Source organism: Periplaneta americana, chromosome 11 (assembly GCF_040183065.1).
Source record: "Periplaneta americana isolate PAMFEO1 chromosome 11, P.americana_PAMFEO1_priV1, whole genome shotgun sequence".
Taxonomy (NCBI): domain Eukaryota; kingdom Metazoa; phylum Arthropoda; class Insecta; order Blattodea; family Blattidae; genus Periplaneta; species Periplaneta americana.
In genome coordinates, this window is record NC_091127.1 from 127,488,914 (window position 1) to 127,512,189 (window position 23,276).

At 35.7% G+C, this 23,276-nt stretch overlaps 1 protein-coding gene and 1 non-coding gene across 5 annotated transcripts in view; one reads left to right on the plus strand and one right to left on the minus strand.

Annotated features, from left to right (window-relative positions):
• The window catches only part of Ten-m (teneurin transmembrane protein Ten-m), a 978,623-nt gene that overhangs the window by 243,701 nt on the left and 711,646 nt on the right, over positions 1–23,276 (minus strand). The window lies entirely within an intron of this gene.
• On the plus strand, positions 21,647–21,719 carry TRNAT-CGU (transfer RNA threonine (anticodon CGU)). Its single transcript has one exon. It is a non-coding gene; the product is annotated as a tRNA-Thr (tRNA).

A 23,276-nucleotide genomic window follows, 5' to 3' on the forward strand; every position in this document is an offset into this window, starting at 1 on the left:
CGTCTGTAGACAGCTATGTGTACAAGTTGCAGTGTCCAGTCGATCAGTCCTAGTGAAATGGAGGAGTACACGAGAGCGGAATATGCAGACCTGATTCTGGAATACGGATGAGCCAATGGGAACAGTAGACAAGCTCACAGATTGTATCGGGCAAGTACCCACGTAGGAGACATCGGGCCCATACCATCTTTCCACGACTGTTCCAAAGGTTAAGGGAAGGAGGGCACATGTTGCGAAATTACAATTACATTTCCACACAACTATTTTTGCTTATAACTTTCGACTCAGTCATTTCCGGACCAGGGTTCCTTATCTCAAATTGATACATGTGCCCTTCCCCATCATCCCTGTATTTTGTAACACCAGCCCGGAAACACCCTCTATATGCACTATTAAATCTTGACCTTTGGTTACAAAATAACTTGAAGTGCATTTATATAATGATAGCATATGATTTGCAACGAAGGAATAAAACATGGAAATATGCTAAAATCCGCCCTTTAATAATAAGTGAAAGTGTTTACAGATATTCTAAATTCTATGTGAAATTAATGTTAGATTCTAAAAGAGTTTTTGATAAATCAATTTCGGTCTCACATTGGAGTGATTGAGAGAGAATAAGATAAAGGCTGGCAATATTGTGATACGAGTAATACTGTGATAGATCTTTTTGAGAATTTATTACAATATTACTGAGCGAGAGAAGAACCGGTTTTGTGCAGCAACTTGTCCATGAACATTCCCTTAATACGTTGACGCAAAAAAGCGACCTTCCTCTCGCTCAGTAAAATTGTAATAAATTCTCAAAAAGTACTACCACAATATTACTCATATCACAGTATTACTAATCTTTAGCCTATAGCAAAGAATGCGATTTTGTATAGTGATTGATGAACGTTACGTAATTTCGTAAGGGCGTAATATAGCAACGGCATGATATGTATTGAGGATGTTAGAACAAGGTGTCCAAGACTGAACAAAGGGATGGCAGTATTACATCAAGAAAGCAGCAACAAAGCGAATAAAGACCCGAGTGATAAATCGAGAACGGTCGCTAATGTGTCATGAGACTGTGAAGTGTAAAGAATGTTAATTTTTTATTTCCGGGCTGGTTAATACACAATTCTGTAACACGATCTGGCGGAAATTGAGTCACATTGATTTATATGGAACCTCAAACTACTCTGCCGTCATACAAATCAATCAGTTTCAATTATGGATGCCCCAATAAACTGAGTAGCACATAAATATGTGCAGGCAGATGTTGTCCGTCCATAAAGCGTCACACTCTAACAAAATACAATTGATTGCTATTTCCTATGAGGGTGATATGTCCTTAATGGAAGGGATAACATAGTAAATACAGTATAAGCGAAGACAAAAGCCTGGTTGCAATTTCATTAATTTTTGTATAAAAAGGGGAGTGAAAAGACCCATTGACCCAGATCGAGCTTCATTCACTGCGCATGCTGAGAAACGGGGAACAGTAAAACGCGATCAACTAGAACGCACAATCCGCTTGACTGCAATATAAATCATAGGCTTTTATCTGCCATTTTTGTGAAACTTAAAAAAAGTACATTTGCAAATAAAGTAGAAAAAAGACGATTCTAAAACCCGATAGAGAAATGGACAACCAATATTGTTTAATGACTGTGAAAACGGGTGTGGAAAAGAAACATCAAAGGGATGTGAGTGACAGAAATATACAAGTTATCACAGAAAGCTAATTCAAGACAGAAAGAGAGAATTAAGCTTGAAAACATAGAAAATATATTTTATAAACAAAGAAGTTATTACAGATATTATTTGTTAAGAATGTATTATACTAAACTAGAATTGTATATAAAGCAAGACTTAAAGGATAATAAATATATAGACGTCAAAAAAAACGTTGAAATGAGCAGTTCTGTCATTGGAAAATGAAGAAAAGATATACGATCTTACTAATAAACCGTGTATAGTTTTTATACGAGACTTATGCAGCGTTGAGACAGAAAACGTTACTAGTAAACCATGCATAAGCGATGGATGTATAAACACTCTGTAACTATACAATGGGAATTCCTTTGCAGTCGTTATATACACGAAACCCCTTATTTAAGTGTTGTATATAGAGAAAAAATGGCCACCCTCTAACAGCTGTTCGTATCGACTGTCATTTTATGATGATGGATGCCTTGTAACCACAGAATAACACACCAAAGAGCACAGAATAAGTAGAATATTATTGCTGTAGCTTGTTCTCTTTGACCAAAATATAGTATGGTAATCCATCAGAGCCAGTTGTACTATCGATTCTTAACATGGCACACTAGAGCGCTCTACCGGATGCAATAGAGAACCTCAGATATTCTATTATCTTTCGTAATTAAGTAATGACGAAACTATGACGTAGCTTTGTAACAGTTATACTGTTATACACGACGTATGTAGTGATTATTAGTAAGGAATTTACACACGACTTATAAACGAGCTACTCATTGTATAAGTATAAGAGAGTTAAACGTCTGTATATAGAGTTTTTATTAGTAAGACCGATAATGTTTAATTTTTGAAGCTGCAATTTGTGATAATAATAAATAATTACTCAACATTCTCTCAAAACTTGCTTGTCAATTGAAGAACGATGCAGGACTACAATGATTTCTGCAAATTTCGACCAATGACAATGCTTGCAACAAAGTCCTGTAGAGGAAAGGGAGTTTTTTCCTTCAGTCATATATCATATTAGAGTTATTATAACAACTTATTATTATTAGAAGACAAGTTAAGTTTTTCTGCACAGAATTGCAGCAAAACTCAAAGCAAAACCACAAAGATGGCAGCAATAACAGAACAGGATATTTTAGTGTGATTAGGTGATTACTTTATCTTTATAAGATGAATCGCGAACTCAAGAAAAATAAAATGTACAGAAAGTAAATTCCTTAAATATTGTAAATCATGTAATGTTGGCCAAAGAACGCAACGGCGAGAAATGAGAACCAAACGGGACAACCATCACCAATATAATAGACATGAAAGAACCTACTTGAACGCTTCGCAGCTACAAGAGCCGCTAAAAGACAAATATTGTATGTTACATCTTTAAAAAACAAATAACATTTGAACGTCGGAATAAAGGATGTCAAGAACAGTTCTGAGAAGTCAGAATCAACTATTATCTCAAAAGCATGTGGTAATACTAATGCTGATGATGATAATGATGGTGATTATTATTATTATTATTATTATTATTATTATTACTGTTATTATTGTTCATAATTATCTATACCTTCACTTTTTCTCGTATCTGTCTTAATCTCGTGTGTGTTCCTTATTTGAAGACGTACAGATCTTCAGTCAAACTGCAAGAACTTCGTTGTCATATGGCTTTGTATTTGCATTTGAGGTAAGACATCTGTTGTTGAGAGTAATTTTGAAGTTTCGTTTCAAATGACATCTGTATCCAGAAATGACATTATGAATAGTGCGTATATAACATGTTATGTTTGACATAATATATAGTAGTAGTAGTAGTAGTAGTAGTAGTAGTAGTAGTAGTAGTAGTAGTAGTAGTAGTAGTAGTAATAATAATAATAATAATAATAATAATAACAATAATAATAACAATAAAATAATAGATAGACAGACAGACAGACAGCTAGAAACACCAAAAAAGAGATAGCGAGATTAATTTTGAAGGAGATATAAGAAATATAAGAAATATAATAATAATAATAATAATAATAATAATAATAATAATAATAATAATAATGGCTTTTAAGGAACTCGGAGGTTCATTGTCGCCCTAACATAAGCCCGCCATCTGTCCCTATACTGAGCAAGGTTAATTCAGTCGCTACCATCATATCATACCTCCCTCAAATCTATTTTAATATTATTCCCCCATCTACGTCTCGGCCTCCTTAAAGGTCTTTCTTCCTCAGGTCTCTTAACTAACACTCTATATGCATTTCTGGATTCTCCCTTACGTGCTACACGCCCTGCCCATCTTAACGTCTGGATTTAATGTTCCTAATTATGTTAGATGAAGAATACAATGCGTGCAGTTCTGGGTTGTGCAACGTTTTCCATTCTCCTGTAACTTTGTTCCTCTTAGCCCCATATATTTTTCTAAGCACCTTATTCTCAAACACTCTTAACCTCTGTCTCTCTCACAAAGTGAAAGCTCAAGTTTCTCAACCATAGAGAACAACCGATAATGTAACTGCTTTATAAATTCTAACTTTCAGCTTTTTTGACAGCAGATTAGATGACAAAGCTTCTCAACCAAATAATAACAGGCATTTCCCGTATTTATTCTGCATTTAATTTCCTCTAGAGTGTCATTTATATTTGTTACTGATGTTGGAAAGTATTTAAAATTTCCACCTTTTAAAAGGATAAATTTCCAATTTTTATATTTTTATTTCGTTCTAAGTTCTGCTCACGAAACATAATCATATACTTTTTTTTTTCCTTCGGAGTTTACTTCCAATCCTAACTCCTTACTTGCTTCAAGTAAAATTCCTGTATTTTCCCCAATAGTTTGTGGGTTTTCTCCTAACATATTCACGTCTTCTGCTTAAAGAAGCAGCTGATGTAACCCGTTAAATTCCAAACCTTTTCTGTTCTTTCTGGACTTCCCTAATGACATAATCTAGAGCAAACCTAAAAAGTAAAGGTGATAGTGCACCTCCTTGCTTTTAGCCTATAGTGAATTGGAAAAGCGGCAGACAGAAACTTGCCTATAAGAACTAAATAATAAAAAAAAATTAAAATAATAATAATAATAATAATAATAATAATAATAATAATAATAATAATATTGGCTACATGGCTATGTTTGTCAAAGTTTCAGTTTCAATTTTACATAATGATAATAAGTCGTTTCCAAGTAACTAGGAAGCAATAGTTCAAGAAAAATGCAACGAAATTTCTTCTACAAAACAGTCCATTGTATTGAATGGCACAGCTTTCGTTGTGTAAAATGTAAGACATATCGACTGACAGACGATGGCTACTACAAGATCAAGTGAATTATAATATAAATATTAGCACTCGCTACTTGCTACTGAAGAAGAAATAGAAGGATATGACTAAAAGGAAAATAGCTTAACATTCAAGAATATCACAAATGAATTCTACATGTTTTGCCATTAAGAGAGATCTTAAAATGGAATATAATTATAAACATCATCATCATCATGACCGTCGTCGTCGTCATAATCATCAACTACAAGGATCTGATCTTCAGCCATCAATCGTCTCGTCTTCAATATGGTGAGAACTACAAACCAATAAATAACAGGAGACTCTGATTTTATGGTCATCATGCAAGATGATCGTTGTGTAAGACAGCATAAGGCAAACATAAGTCACAATACAAACACCTCGTCTAAATTAGAGGAAGTTACAGTCATTTGTCTAATAAGAATCGAACCCAAATTCACCACATTTGTAGCTATGTTCTCACTGTAGCCACATTAAAAAGAAGAAACGACGAAAGTATCATTAGAACAATTCTTTATTACGGGGTAATCATAAAACATCAAGAAACTCCATGCAGGTATTTCACTAAGAGGGAAGCCATGCTACACTGCAGGAAATACGATACAAGAGACGATCTAACGAACTGCTGAATACAGTAAAAAAGCGAAAGAACATTCACACATCGTAATAACCGGTTCAATACGTGAGTCTTTTATTTTCATTATTTCAAAAGACTGTCTGCTGGATGCACTACAGTCTGCAACTTACTGGCTTTCAGTGTCCACTCAAATAGTTTCTGATTTGTTTCCTGATTTGTTCATCGGAGATCTTTGCGGACTCTCAAGATGTTAGGTCGTAAAATACGTCTTTACCAAGAAGAGGGTTTGGAGTAAGAGAAAGAAACACAGTGACGCCTCTAAAACAATGAAAGTGTCATTTGATGTTCGTAAATTTACGATATGGGATCTCAACTTCTACCATTATGCAACGAAATATATGAGAAAGGTGAATGGCCTGAATATTTTACGGAGACAGTGTTGCTGCCAGTACCGAAAAAAAAATAATGCCAAGAAATGTAACGAGTTTAGGACTATCATCCTGATATCGCACTCGGCGAAGATTCTTCTGCGAATATTGAATCGGCGTTTATATTTTAAGGTGAAAGGAAAGTTGGAAGAAGAGCAGTTTGGCTTCAGGAAGGGAAAAGATACGAGGTATACAATTGGACTACTACGAACAATTGGCGAAAGATATCTAGAGAAGAATAAAGAAGTGGGTGTAGTATTTGTGGATTTAGAAAATACTTTTGACAGAGTTGATTGGAATAAACTGATGGGCATCCCAAAGAAAATAGGTGTGGATTGGAAATAAAGAAGACTGTTCAATAATCTTTATATGAAACAACGAGTCAGAGTCAGGATAGAAAAATATATGTCAGAAAGAAGTGAAATAGAGAGAGGAGTACGACAAGGTTGCCCTTTATTACCTACCCTGTTCAATATCTACTTGGAGGATTTAATGAAGAACTATTTTCAGAACATGGGAGGGGTGATAGTAAGAGGAAGTATAAAGTGTAGGCTATAAGATTTTTGCTGATGAAATGGCGTTGTTAGCAGAAGAGGAGACAATACTAAGAGATATGCTACTGGAGCTAAATGACAGCTGTGAGCAGTATGGGATGAAGAAAACCATGCTGTTGGAAGAAAAATAAAGAAAGAAAACGTAGAATACTAAATGAGGCAGTAGAGCAAGTAGCATGAACTGCTGCCAGGAAGTCAAAAGGTGGATATCAATGACAAAGCAAGATTTTAACAGAAAAAGGAACGTCTTCTGCGGAACTCTAGAAAAATAACTAAGGCAGAGACCAGTGAAGTGCTTTGTGTGGAGTGTAGCTTTGTATGAGACAGAAACATGGACATTATGACGAAGTGAAGAGAAGCGACTAGGAGCATTTGAAATGTGGCTATGGAGAAGAATGGAGCATGTGAAATGGACAGACAGAATAAAGAATGAAGCTGTGTTGGAAGAAGTATATGAAGAAAGAATGATGCTGAAACTGATCAGGAAGAGAAAAAGGAACTGATTGGGTCAGTGGCTGAGAAGAAACGGCCTACTGAAGGATCCACTGAAAGGAATGGTGAACAGCAAAAGAGTTCGACGGGGGGGGGGGGGTAGAAGAAGATTTTTTATTGGGTTATTTTACGACGCTGTATCAACATCTAGGTTATTTAGCGTCTGAATGATATGAAGGTGATAATGCCGGTGAAATGAGTCCGGGGTCCTGGTAGAAGAAGATATCAGATTATAGACAATATTAAGGTATATAGATCATTATCCTCTGATTGAGGTTCTGGCTGATGGGCTATGTACATCTGTTATCAGGCAGTACATCTCACTTGACGATATGTATCAGAGGAAGAACAATTTGTTTCTATGCATCTAAAGTCTGACTAGTGTAATATATATCTAGTCGGCGATGTATTCAATGGAGGGGGAAAGGGACTGCCCACCCTACCCTATTATCTCCTGGCCTAGTTGCCTCATAAGTGGTGCCTTTTTGGTATCACTTGTAAGGTTCATACCTGTCTTCGGACAGTTGACTAAACAACAACATAGATCTTATGCAGAAAATAAGAGGAAGACAGAAAATAGGAAAGATTGGAGAATGCTGGGTTTGCAGTGAAAGACCTGGCATTTGGAAGAATATTATGTATGTAATCATACTTTTCTTAGATCATACTTTCCTTAGAAAAAAACTATGCGAAAAACTTCAGCACTCCTCAAACAATCAAAGTTTTTGATCAGGTTGGTTCTAATGAAAGTGTGTTAAGCACTAGACCAATGATGCCCAATTGGATATTCTGTGATGTCAGAGAAATAACAGTGATCCTGGCAAGCAAGTATTTTCGTCATCGTTAAAACTATAGGTCCCTGTTGTCATGCAATAGCTCTTACATACTAAAGATTCGAGAAAACTATAATGTTGTGATAATGAAGCAATAACAAAATCAGAATGACAGAGAAAATCTGTTACAATTCAGCTGTACGACTTAGCAGTAACAAAAAGAGTGTGAGAATTTCTTTGGAACGTTGAAATATCCCGCATCCTCATTCTTCCGCAGATGCTATGCAATCTCTGAAAGTGTATGACGATCATTACGAAATAATGTACTACTATTAAAAGAAATCGCTTTTTATTCTACAACATTGCCATTTTACACTGTGTAGGTGGCTCTTTCAAGAACTTCCAAAATAATGAACCATTAATAAAAGAAAGCGTCCTACATTCTATGACATTGCTATTCTTATAGTGTGCACCTAGTTAGGAAAATACATATTCCCGTCTCTTTAACACAAGGGTATGTATCTCGTTACTGTAAAACTCGCGCATAACCGGCCGGCCGTGAAACCTGTTCTGCTCTATACTGTTCACCTAGTATAATGTGCCAATTATAGACAACACACGGGAATGCGCGCGGTCAGTGGTTCCCGTTACAAAATAAAAAAAAATGAATTTGGGACGTAATGTAATCTGAAATATTGATGAAATAAATTTGGGACATATTTAAACATGTGACGACATCCTTATTGGTGACAAATAGTGTATCATGGTACCAATAGCCTGGGACAAATAGTTCTGATACGAATTTCTTGGGAGGAATAGTCGTAATTTCTGAATTTGTATTCCCGAAAACTGTAGGAATATTGAATGTATGTATGTTTATGTCTTTATTACACTGCAAATGGGTAAATATCCGGTGGCAGTGGTAACTAATTACACTCAATAATGACAATTAATAACAAACACAGTTAATAAAAATACGACTAATAATAATACTAAAAACAATAATTAATAATAATAATAATAATAATAACAATAATAATGAGTAACTCTAATTTGTATCTTAACCCTAAGTTCGAACTAAGAAGTGATCATTTCGTTGTCAACTCACTCACTGCACTGGAACTACGACACATTTCACTGATACTATCCTGATTTGACTAACATTTCAAAAACATTTCACTGTTCAAATACTTTGCACTATCACTATAAACTATAAAACTTCACTGACACAAACACACTTCACTTACACAACACACTTCTTCAGTGATACAACACTTCAAATAACAAAACATTAATTAAACCCTTTAAATAGTGTGTATAATATACTACCGTCTTTTAGTAAAGTCCTTACGCCTATTTTTAAATACAGTTTTGTTTATTGGTAAAGTCTTTAGTAAGTCTGCAGGTAAAGCATTCCAGTCCCTCATAGTACGATTAAGAAAAGAAAACTTTCCAGTGTCCATCCTCTGTCTTCTTTCCCTCAATTCATATGAGCGGTCGTTCCTTGAAGAGTATTTTTTTCTCTCTCCAGGCAGGCTCACCTCGTATGTTTTGAACATTGCGCATAATCGAATTCGCGTTCTCCTGTTCGTGAGTGTGTCCCATCTTAATGTTGAATTATTACGACAACGCTTGGGAGCCCGTTTTAAAATTTTTTCCAATGTCTTAATATGTTCTAATCTGTAAGGATTCCAACATGCAGCACCATATTCCATTACTGGACGAACTAGTGACTTATATGCAATCTCTTTGGATTTATCAGAGCCTTTTCTGAGTATCCTCATCACGAAGTGTAACGCTCTCCATGCTTTTCCGCTGTGTCACTAATGTGTTCCTCCCAGCCGAGATCGCTGCTAATTTTAATGTTATTCCTAGGTATTAGGTATAACCTATTATTTTCATGGGAATGTCTAATAATATAAGCCGTCTGCATAATAATATGAGGCTAAAATTGATAAGATATGGGAACGCTTAAATTAATTCTGAGGGAAACGAAAATCAAGGATAAATACACACACATACGAGTACACACAAAAATAATAATTCCAGTAGTTCATGTGACCATTCTAGTTTAGTCACATGTATTTGATGCGAAGAGACTCGCGAAAGCAAAAGATGCATCTCATACAAAAGTGTTGGCGATGAACCACTAATTTCCGCTGCCACTCTGCCCCTCGGTTTATTGGTTTCCCTGGAGAGAGGGCGAGCTTGCCATTTGTTGAGAGGGCGAGGAGCAGATTCAACTCCGCGGCCTGGTGTAACAGCAACGTCTTCAGTCTCAGCTTCCCAATGTAAATATTATATGAGTCACTACGAAAGCATTCCCAAATATTTTATATTGAAAGCGTAATCGTGGAAGCGAATGTTGACTATATTGTGTGAATATTTGTATCTTTCCGCCCACACTTTTAAGTTTAACTTCCCTCCACTAGCAGACAAAGCTGCAAACAATGAATCAAAATGAAAGATGACATCGACGTTCGTTTGCAGCAGTGATGCGTGTCGAAGTTCTTGAGGAAGAAAATACTGCGTCGTATTGAAATTTATTAGCGTAAGGCAGCGGTGGCGACAATGTAATCGTGCGCCGAGCCACTGTGTAACCTGCAACGTGCATAGCACCTATGGAGGGAGGCGAACACCCGAAGGGGAAGTGAAGCAACTGTCTGACTTATTAACGGATTTTCATTTTCCTTACGTCAAGCACTGAAATATAATTTTATACGGTACAAGGCTACAAACTAATGTTTAGTACGTGTAACGAAGAAAGAAATTAATAAGAAAACATAGGACACATTATCACACCCTAAAATTAACTGTCTTCAGAATGTCTCTGCGAAAAAGTTTCAAAATCAGGAATTATGTCACTTACTGCCAGTCGTAGTTGATCACGAAGGTATTTGTCTATCAGTACTGATCTAAATTTGGCTTTTACTATTTTAATTGTTGAAAATAGTTTTTCACAAACGTAAGTTGTAGCGAACATGGCTTCAACAGAGCAAGCGAAAGAACGAAGCTTCGGATATTTATTTTTTGGCAAAGATTTGAAAGTTCAACATTTGTCAAGTCCTTACATTTAGCTTTCATTGACATCACATAGTAAATCAGTAAGTTCAAATTGAAGAGCTAACCGCATTATTCGTACATCTGCTGAAAAAGGGTCGACGTACAGAGATGATGATGATGATGATGATGACGATGATAATAACACTTAAATTTTTAATGTTTCATCAGTAACATGTAGTATAATGCCGTTTTATGTTATACACCCTTTTTCCTCGTAATACTAGTGAACAAATCATACATTTAATATTCTCATCATATTGACAGCAAAAATATGCGTCCTCTCATCCTATTTGGAACTTTCGTACATGGTTTCGAGAGAGACATATGCCACTCGCAGGTCAGAGACAAATACAAATGGAACGGAGTTTCACTCCAGTGAGTGAGAGGGTGGGGGTTGGCGGAGGTTAGAAGCAAGCGAAGTGCACAGTTATCACTGCGAGCCACAATATCTCGCGAGTCACGTTATCGCCACGGCTGGCGTAAGGTATAAGCTAAGCAGGCCTGTTTTCCGTAATGGATCCAATACAAAATATCGGATGAATACAGTATTTGCCGAGGTTTATGTTCTCCACTTTCATTATCCATAAAACAAACAGACAAAGCATTTCATACGGGTTCGCATATAGGGTATATACTCTATTAGATTACATCTTTCTAACTCTTTCTATTCCATGCAAATAATGCTTGATTTCTAGGACTACTCAGGAGTGAGACAAGTGAGCAAAAAGTTTGGAGCTCACATGTAGATATTGCACAATGCGAGATCGCGCGTACCTTTTAAATTGTCTCCTTCTAAACTTCTCCTGTTATCAATGTCGTCATTGCACAACAAGAATTACATACCTGAACAGCACCTATTTCTCTGGATTGAACTCACCTGAAACGATAAAAAAAATAAATTCATTATAATTGCATTCCTACTTCAACACGTTTATGCAAAACGACAAAAACTTGTTGCGTGAAAGCATTCATCTGCTTCTGCAAAATATGATAAGATATAATGCAATGAAGTCAAAATACAATACACAGTGCGGCTACAGGAAAACGAAACTGATGCTGAAAAAAAAACACAAATGAGCAATATGTGCATTGATTATTCAGAGGAAGAGAGCGAGGTTGGTCGATTAATGAAGGAACATTGTTAAGAAAGGTGCTTTCACAGTGCACGATTGACCAATGCGTCTCTCGATTCTCAAGCTAGTTCAGTTTTAGACAGCGTACAAGCATAGTCTAGTACAGTGGTCGTCAGCACTCGCTGAAATGTGCAAAGGGTACGCGGTGCCGTCCCATGTACACCGTCGTGCAGCAGGGAGAGAGAGAGGGCATACCCGCTAGCAGCTACGCAGTGCACTATGGTGCGCTGCGTTTTCAGCGAGTAGAGTAGCCCCAGCGTGCTCTGTGCTGACGACCCCTGGTCTCGTATATATAGTCACGAAGCTCAATACATAGGGAATATGCATCCATAAGTAGTTGCTAACCACTAGGATCGCTACTATCGCTTCATCACATACAATGTGAAACTACCCGCACAGTATATTGTTCCTGGTATCCTCATCAACTCAAGCTTCGTGACTGTATATGCTGGACTGTGGTACAAGTAAGAGTAGGACAATATTTTTATTATTGACTGCGTGACAAGTGAATTGTTAAAATATATTAGGTATTATTAAAAATACGAGTATACAGACTCAATTGTCTAAATATAGAAATTAATGCCGAGAATTACACGAACTAAGGAGAAAATAAAAATGTGACAGAAGCCTTCTCATTTGGTGTAACAATTTCCCTATTTCTAGTGTTGACACCTTCAATATTGAACTTTGTAGCCCAATTTCACCAAGCTTTGTTAAGTATTGAACAAGTCGTTAAAGCAGTTTAACAATAAATATAACAAAAGAGATGTTTCATCACCTATTGTTACTGCTAACATCATATAAAACCCATTGTTAAATTAACATCGCATATTCCAGCAGTTAAATCTTTAACATCCTGTTATAGTGCGAATCATGACTGCCAGGTAACATGTTACAAGCTGCATTATTATATCAAGATATATTTGACATTATTGGAATTTCGGGAAAATAATCATAAAAGAAACGATATTATAGATTTATGAGAAAGTAAATTTCTTGAACGATACAGAACTTCAAAATGTGTACAAATGAAAGTGTTAAAAGACATTAAAGAGAGGTTATAATATTCTACGTTTCTTTTTCTCGATTTCCATTATATTAGTCTCCGATACTTCCACAATGTAGAAATACAATAAATTGTTTACCGCTCAAACAAATGACTACACCACAACTAAAGGCACATTCACAAAACTTTTGATACAATCAACTGCCTCTTTGATTCCAGTTACTCTGTTCCTAACATCATGTTATCTAACCAAAATACCGTACTTCAAATGCTTGGTGAAACACTGTCACACTAACAAGATGTTTAATTTTTAACAACATGTTAGTTAAAATGCTGTTAGTGTTATTTTAACAAAGCTTGGTGAATCTGGGCCTACGTGTTTGTGAGATATATCAAATGATTTTTAAGATCCAAAAATTAATTATTGTTCTTCTGTCTCGTGTAATCTTTTTACAATGCATACAAAATGTAATAAGCATGAAGTGATTTTAGTAGCCTTCTTCGATTTCTTCTTCTCAGTAAAAATAGAACTAAGACAAAGCTCCAGTTTTGGCGCTATTATTACAAAAGATTGCAAGGATAACGTACAGCGATCAATGAAATTGAACGCTTAGTATGAAAGTGTCCAATCAACCTTTTATGTAGTCTATAACAGTTAAAGCAAATGTATAAGTTTTTCACCTTGAATTTTGGGCTAGCTCATTTTCACAATGATGCGCTCCGATTTCGCTTGTTTTTGTGATGCGCATATGTCAGTGCTACCGTATTTGTCACGCGCTCCACAGCTTGGCGAGCATCACAGACACAAGGAGTTTGTACGGGAAATGAAATACGATGCAACAATAGAGGCTTTTACACGTCGCAGAGGCTTTCATTATAATTACGTTTTCTGAAAGTGACCGTACGAAGAAGTGCCAAGCAGAAAACTCATCCAAGAGTAAGATACAGATAGCAATACTTTTATCCATATGAAGGACGGCCTCGCAACTGTTGCTACGTAGTTCTTAATATGCAGACAAAAAATTATTCATACAGAGATACTTTCACTGTTTAATGAACCATTTTTGAATGGAAGCACACTGAATGTATTTGATCTATGACTTAGGGATACCATGAAAAGAAACTTGAGTTCAGTACAGTGAAAATACTGTGGCGTTCCAAGAACAAACCAGAAATTATTTGGAAATGCATATGCAGCGCTAATAAGATCTTTCACCTTTCCTTATATTAAATGTTATCAATATTATACACCGTGTCCCGCTTAGAGGGATCGTGTAATAAATGCTCACCACTTAAAATCAGATAAAGATATTGTTGTGATTTGCATCTGACAAGATAGAGAAACTGTTGAAGTTTGTGCAACAAAGTTTGAAAACAGCTGCATGCGTAATTTTCGTTTGTTTATGAGTACAGAGGTGTGAAAATTATTAGAATAATCTTAATTTTAAAGGTTTTTTAATAGTTCCTTCACAAATATTCATTGAATTGATGAATATTGGTATATACTATTACTATACTGATGTAGGATATATTGACTACTAACAATGCCGGAAAGCATTGTTGTACATTGGTATTTTTCTTATTTTACAATTGTTATGGGAATTCAGAAATTATTATATTATGTTGGCGGAATTGGAAACATAAAAAATTAATTAAGAAATGCTTTAAACAAATTGTTCTTTGCGTTTACATTGTTGTGAAGGTTCAAATGAACGTATACATCTGTTTTGTGCATATAATATTTTATGTTTCCAATTCCGCCAACATAATATAATAATTTCTGAATTCCCATAACAATTGTAAAATAAGAAAAATACCAATGTACAACAATGATTTCCGGCATTGTTAGTAGTAAATATATCCTACATCAGTATAGTAATATATACCAATATTCATCAATTCAATTAATATTTGTGAAGGAACTATTAAAAAACCTTTAAAATTAAGATTATTCTAATAATTTTCACACCTCTGTAACTTTCGTTTGTTTGTTGCTAGGTCACTAAAACAAGCATAGCGTCATTTTGTAGGAAAACAAGCTATGGTAAACACCATGTGGACACCACAACAGAAAGTTCAGTATGTGCTGTATCTTGCAGAAGAAAAAGCTATTACGCGAGTAATTGGATCATTCTTCTTCGTAGAGGCTAAATTCAGCAGAATGGGGCCCCATCCCATTATCATCAACGGGTGCGTGAGTTCTTGGATGAAAAATTCCCGGATAGGTGGATCGGAAGACGAAGATCCCTTGTCTGACCACCCAGGTCACCCGATCTGTCTCTTTAGACTTTTTTTTTCTGGGAGCTTTGTGAGGCAGAGCTAACAGTTTGGAGGAACTGAGACATCGCATCACAAATGAAGCTGCGCTAGTGACTCCACAAATGCTACAGAACACTTGGCGGGAGGTTGAATACCGTTTAGATGTCTACAGAGCAACTCAACGCGCACACATCGAGTTGAATTGAGCATTCTCCGAAGCTCGGAGAGTTTTTACATCAAGTGATGTAAAAAGGTATGTTAATAAACCATTATTTACACTTGAAATTATCACTTATTTCTCGATCCCTCTAAGCGGGACACGGTGTATTTTTAGTTTGGAGCAAAGCATGCATAGGCATATGTAAAAACCACTGAATACTTAAGTCTACCTATATTTCAATATTTGTGCTGTTATGTTGATTATATTAAAAGAATGAATTTGAGGTAATCGAAAAACATATAAATTATAATATATTAGATCAATATAAAAAGCTATGTTATATTCTTAATTTTATTGTAAAAAAGCCTTCCTAATATTTCGTTACTTGTTTCTTTATGTCGGTATAAAATTTATATTACATGACTTGAAGGTCGTTTTCAGAATGTAAAATTTATAGAGGTAGTTAGTTAACTGCAACCACCTATAAATTATATTACGAACCAATGCAATAATTCAATTATATTGAAGAGTGTGATCCCAAAACGTGTTAAGTCCATTTCTATGAAAGGGCTGGACTAGTTTTTCTTTTTTTTATCCACCGGTCTACGGATTGAGCGAGTTTTCAAGTGACATGCACAATAACACAAACTTTTAGACAAGGATTGGCGTTGTTTTGGAAGAAAATAAGCTTAAAGTATAATGACAGAGGTCTCAAAAAATAATTTATATGTATAAAGCATTAAAATAACCAAATGGACTTAGCGAGTTTTGGGATCAAATACTTCGATTCGATTTCAGACAGGAGCGGAGACAGAATGTACACCATATAGAATGGATAAACATAGACTTCCAAAAATATAATAGATTATTACCAATAGAAGGGACGAAGAAGCGTGGAACGATCGACGAAGAGATGAAGTGACCTTTGAAGTCGGAACGAACATTTGCCTGTACAGTACGATTATTTAGTCCTGACAGTCGCCGGCAATGTGCGCCTTGATCAGGCGAGTCCATTCAGTTACGCCAAGGGATGTTCAGGTTAGTCTGTCGCCTGCAGTCAGAGAGATCGGATGTCACGCATGCGATATAGCGTTGTGTTTCCAGTACAGTTAAGCTGTACTGCATTCCTTTACCGATCACTCGCCCCTATCTCTACTAAGGAACTATCCCCACTAGTCCTATTACTTCCCCTCTTTCGCGTCGCTGAGCTGTCAGGACTAAATTATCGGTCGGTACCAAGTATTTCCAATACGCGGGCCACTTTTAACTCACGGAGTAAACATTAGTGAACAGAGAAAATAGGATAAAGTATGCTTTTTTAGGCTTTCATGTGAAGTCAAGTTAAGGACACAAGCCTAATTCTGATCAGATGATGTAGTTACGCGAAATAAGGTTGTTTCAAAAATTACGAAATCAGATGGAAATCTTCCGATAATTTTGAAATATATTTACTGGCACAAGTGACTTTTCGGATATTTAACAATGTCACAAACATAATATTTCCGGGGAAATAAAACATTTTTACCTGGGGTAGACCAAGACGAATATGAAATTTGTGGCACTCACTGTTCAAAAGAACTTAAATGTAACTGTAATTATGGTCACCGGCGTAGCTCATAAGCAAACATTCTGATGGGAGACAGATAAAAAAGTTATTATTATTTTTGTAAACGACCCCAGGGAAACTAATTTTTTGCAACCATGATAATTGCATTCGAGTGGCCAAAATTTGTATAAGCACCATGTTAATAATTTCTTGTATAAGCACCATGTTAATTATGTCAAAACAAGTACTTGTGCAAATTTTGGCCACTCGAATGCAATTACGACTGCCATAAAATGTTTCCCTCATTGAAAAAAAATTATTAGAACAGATATAACAACTTTTTAGCTATTTTTCAACATATTGCCCACTGAAATTGAGACATTTGTCGTTCCATGGGATCGACAGAGAGGTGCAGATGGCTGTTACACAATGGTTCCGATCCCAGGCGACAGGACACAGGGGTATGAAAGTTGATCTCACGGTATGACAAATGTCTCAATTCCGGTGGGGAATATGTTGAAAAATATCATAACACTTACTGTATCTGTTTCATTAAATCTTTCCATGAAATAGTGTTTTTTTTGTAAACGGCCCCAGGGAAACTAATTTTTGCGACCCTGGTAATTGCGTTAGAATGAGCAAAATTTGTATAAGCACTTGTTTTGACATTGTCAACATTTTGGAAGAAAAAAAAAATATTTTATCTGCACCCACGAGAATGTTTGCTTGTCAGTCGGCAGAGGAGTTTGCCTTCTGATTCGAGGCTGCGTTTGAGAGTGGGTTCGATTCCAACTTGGACTAAATATCTGTTCGGGTTTCTTCCGAGATTTTTCCCCAAACCGCAAGACGAATGTCAGGTATCTATGGCGTATCTTCGGCCTCGTCTCGCCAAATGTAATCTCGTTATCACAAATTCCATCGACGCTAAGTAATTTAGTAGTTGATACAGCGTCGTTAAATAACAAACTAAAAGAAATGTTATGATTTTACTGTTTTTGGGCAAAGTATGTAGATAATTTTCCAAAATTGCCAAAAATTTGCAGTGTACGTTTCGTCAATGTTAGAAACAACCTACAGATATAAATCAAGCTTCTCTGATAGGTCTATCAGAAGAATATGTTACAGAAATACATTATCAGACAACCGCCTTCTATACTTTATGCTTCGAAATTATCCACACATTACTTAAAATCTCCGGTAACATCTCGCATTTAAATTGAACTACTGAGTGAACAGTATAGAGCAGAACAGGTTTCAAGGCCGGTCGGCTATGCGCGCGGAGGACTCAAGACCGCTCGAGGCCGTGAAACTGTTCTGCTCTGTACTGCTCATAGATATCCTTTTGGATAGGTCTTAATTTATTTTGTTTGAAACCTGTCTATATTTTTATTTAAATTTTATTGTGAACTATTCTGCGTTTCAAAACAAACCCACTATGTTGGGTCAGACTAAAAAAATGAAATAAATTAGGCGAATTTAATTGAATCACTAAATACGAAAAGGGAATATGTCACCTTCAATTAATTAGTTTTGAGAAAAACACAAATAACATCTGCACACAACGAAATATAAACAAATTGCATCGAAACTATTTTTATGAACCAATCGTGATTACACAAGATGTGTATGTAGAAAAAAATGTATATTTCTCAATTTATTCTGCTCTATAGAAATAATTTTTGTGTGTGGACTTGTTCCCCTTTCATATCTAACGAAATATATTGTAAAAATATTTTATATATATATATATATATATATATCGTTATCTCTATTATTTAAATCAAAAGCTTTATTGAAAGCCAATTTGTGAACAATAGTACAGTGTAGCAAATAGAAACATTGAAATCGTAGGTTACTACATAAACCAAACATTTTTTGTTTTGGGATTTGTTCCCCTTTCCTATCTAACGAAATATTAAACAAAACGTATCGTTATTTCTATTTTTCAAAACAAAAACTGTATTGTATGCCAATTTATGGAAAATAGTAGAGAGTAGCACATAGAAACATTGAAAGCTGTTGACCAAACTATTCATTATTAATTTTCTTACAAATCTTCAGTGTTGTTATCAGTAGTGAGCCACTGTAAGATCTGATTCCAGAATTCTTTCACTTCCTCACTTCACCAATTTCTTACAGTCCTCAATTTTGAGTTTCTTTATCGGACATTGAGTTGCATAGGCCTTTTCTATGGACAAATTGGTAATAACATTTTTCCTTGACAAGAGTTCAATAGTGTGATAGATCAAACCATCAATGTTCTCATATGCCACAAATCTGCCAGGATATGAACTCTCATACACACATGAGATACAGTGAAATATTGAAATTGATTTTTTATTGGGTGGGGGATGGTTCGTCCGATGGACTCTTTTGAAAGTGCGTTCTTCTTTTCTAGATGGCAGGAACAACAAACTTGAATTTCTTATGAAAAGGGAACAAGTGTTGGACTAAGCTCCTTTTCAAAGAAAACACGAAAACTAAAGAGTTGAAATCTAGATTAAGGAGATGAGGGACCTTTTTCCTTTTAATGCAGAATGAAAGAGCATACCTAAATTAGTATGACTACAGTCTTAAATCAATTTTGTTAAAACTGGGACTTATTCCCTATTCATATTTAGTGATTCAATTATAAAATAGATTTTAAAAATTTGGTAACAAAGTTACTACACATTCAAAGTTACTGATATTAAATATTAGGCATTATGGAAAACATTTTTAACTCTATAATTCATTCAAAATGATTATTTTTCTCCCTTAAGCATGAAGTGAAGGACATGACAAAGCTTTCATTCAGTATAATCCATAATATGAAAATGTCTTTAGCCCACAGGATGGTTTCACGAATTTGAATATCGATCGTGGGCACAACCATGCGAGCGCCCTGGCATCTGTCCGGACAGATGTGCTCAAGTATCCCAACATCGTGAAGGAAGAGGGAATCGAGAAATTAAAACAAAGGCGAGCACAAATCCCTCATTGCTCGTAATGTCCTTCATTTCCAATGCAATTATTGCAAAGCCAAGTGGCAGGGCTCCCATGAGCTTTTAGTTCTGCTGAAATTTCCATGAAAAGCTAATAGCCAGCGCTACAGCAACAATATACAATGTCGCCATGTTCCATAATTGAATGTGCATGGTCAAGTACAATAATGAATTTGCATGAGTCACCGCAGAGAGCGGTCGGCACTCGTTAAGTGGTGCGGATCCTGTATCAAACACCGCCCACTTGCTGGAGCTGGAGGACGTGATCGATACGACCATCACCATCATCCAGCACAGGATTCAGAAGTCTGGCAGTAAGACATTTCATGAATTGACAAGGAGGTATATTTACACTTTATTATAAACTAGCTGAAATCACCCGTCGTTGCTTGTGTTTTCCTTTCTGCTTCTATTTTTAATTAAACTGGTTGTTAGGCTTTTCGGAAATCTCGGAAATCCAACTACAGACAACCAAAACGAATTGTCTTTACTAAGCTTTTCTCATCCCTAAAAGATGAATCTTCCATAGCGTCACGTACATGAATTAGTGAACTTCTTAGCCAAATTCCTGCCACGGTTCGCTCAATTTAAACAGCTGTAGATCAGGCATCGAAAAGAAAGCATTTCATCATGTGCCTTACGTTCAACTGTTTTTAATATATATTAATTATGTGTTTTTTTTATTTACTTATTTACTTATTCTGATATAGTGAAGGCCATTAGGCCTTCTTCCACACCGCCAGAAATACGAATAAAATAATAGAAAATCAAACTATAAACAAAGTAAAAGGAAACGAAAATATATACAGGCTGCAGCCACTCAACCTAGATTGTCAAGATTTTGGTCTTCATGATGTGTTAACAATGTTTTTTAATTTCGTGTTATTTTTCCATGGCCTCATGGAAGTCGATGTTGAATACAGCAGACAATAATAAAGAACAATTGACTGTATAAGATTGTATTTTAATATTATACATGAATGTTTGATAGTATTTATTTTTATTTTTTATCTTTTTAATTAATTTAACGTCCATTTGTCCGATTTTAATGTAGCCTATGTTCTTCTCCTGGTTATGAAGGTTAAATGTGGAAACTTTGACAAGTGTCGGTGAAAGCGTGTAGATTTGTATAGAGTACATACATAGCCACATTGACTTTTATATATAAAATAAGATATCGGCAACACTTCTCTATGAGACCTAATTACTAAATTGGGGAAGTCCAAGCACTGACTTAAAACAGTTATTAAATTGTAAATGTTTGGCTGTCACTGGGATTATGCTGAAGAAGACTATGGGCTTTCCAGACATTAGTTGAGCTATGTTATCTCCGACTTTCCGAAATGCCTACTTACAAATTATGTAATCAAGGCGATAACTAGACCAGGGAATTTTATGCATTAAGAAGCCTGAAAATATGCATGCAACTTACTTACTTACTTACTTACAAATGGCTTTAAGGAACGCGCACATTCATTGCCGCCCTCACATAAGCCCGCCATCAGTCCTTATCCTGTGCGGAATCCCGGCCAAACAAGTCACTCAACTGAGTGCGCTCCTAATATAATGGCAGTTGACATTGGACATATACGTCAACATATATACCTAACTTTGAGTCAGGCCAAAAGGGAAACATTCAATGAGGAAGGTTCGGTCCAGTGCTGTGGATTGAATTCGGCGTAGCTCAGTGGTCAGAGCGCTTGGTACGTAGAACCAAGTACCCGGGTTCGATCCCCGGCGCCGGAGCGAATTTTTCTCCTCAAATATTAATTGTCAATATTACAGATATTATTCTGTAGAGCAAATTAATAAAATATCTTTAATATTAAAACAAAGTCAGCCTTGATCATATGTAACCAATGAAATTCGCGATTTCGAAGCCGTGGTCGTATGAGAAATATAACATGCAAGATACAAGAACGAAATCTCCACATTAGTAAACACACGTTAATTTTAAAGAAACGAGGCTTGGTGAAACAGTCAATTTTTAAAGATCTCGTTAAAATTAAACGATCCTTTTGTTGACAAGTCGTTTGTGCTGATTTAAAGAAGCTTGGTGAAACCGGCCCTCAGAATTTTAATTTTTCTCGTTAAATATTTCACATAAAGGAAATAATTCTTGTGACGTTTACTACATTAGTATTGAAACTACTCACTGTTAGAAATTTATAACTCTATCGTTATAAATGCAATAATGGGAAGGTCATTTGTTATACAAATTCTGCAAATGACCTCTATATAATTTAACAATGAAACGAAATGTGAAGAAACCTAGAATTAGGTCTATATTGTGCACACAATACAATCTAATTACTACTAACATGTAGTTAATTACGTTTGTGCTTAACCTGATATACTGATCTGTCTTGTGTTGCACATGGTGAATTTCGCACCACTGTCAGCACACACCAACCTCAGCCAATGAAATGACGCCATGGCTTGTTTGTATGAATTGACAATGGAACTTGGAAAATTAACAATCTGTGATAGTAAGTCAATCATTGCTTCAGTTTATATAAAATGTTCCAGCATCAATATTCAAAGACGCTGAAGAGTTATATTTAAAGCTGTTTATGATTAAATTCCAGGAAATTATAATAATAAAAAAAACTGTTTTCGACATTCATCTTTTGATAAAAGTGTAATATGTCGAGGAGTAAACCTCGCAGCGAACATGCGAAATTCGGGATCCATTCTTCACTCGAGTAATGTGGTGACTGAACGATACAACCAGCATCGTTGTAAATCGATTCCAACAAAATCTAACATTTACGTACTTCTCCTAATGGTGACCTCAGTCACAAACGCCCCGACATAAATAAAACTTGACAAATTAAAAATAACTCCGTAGTAGTTAGGCCGCTCTTGCACGTGTGACATTCTGCAGAACTTGGTTTTAATTACGAGCACCAGAAAAAAGGACAAAGTATTTAATATAGCTCATAATGCCGTTAATGACGCAAAATTCTTTGTGTGTTTTATGAATACGTAGGATAGCGCTGTGCTCAGTGTTTCATAAAGAACAAATAAATTACAGCCAAGTAAAACCTGCCCGGCTGAAGAGACACAAAAACAACGGCTGTGGACGTCGTACTAACAGCAGGTAACAAAAACATTAATAATAACATTAAAAATAAAAAAAAAAAAATAATAATAATAATATAATGGATGCTCCGAGCTTGTGACCATTGGCTACAGTACTCCGAAGACATAACAACTCTGAGAATTATTTAGATAGAGAAATATTTATAATTCATTCATTCATTTATTCATTCATGCATTCATTCATTCATTCACTCATTC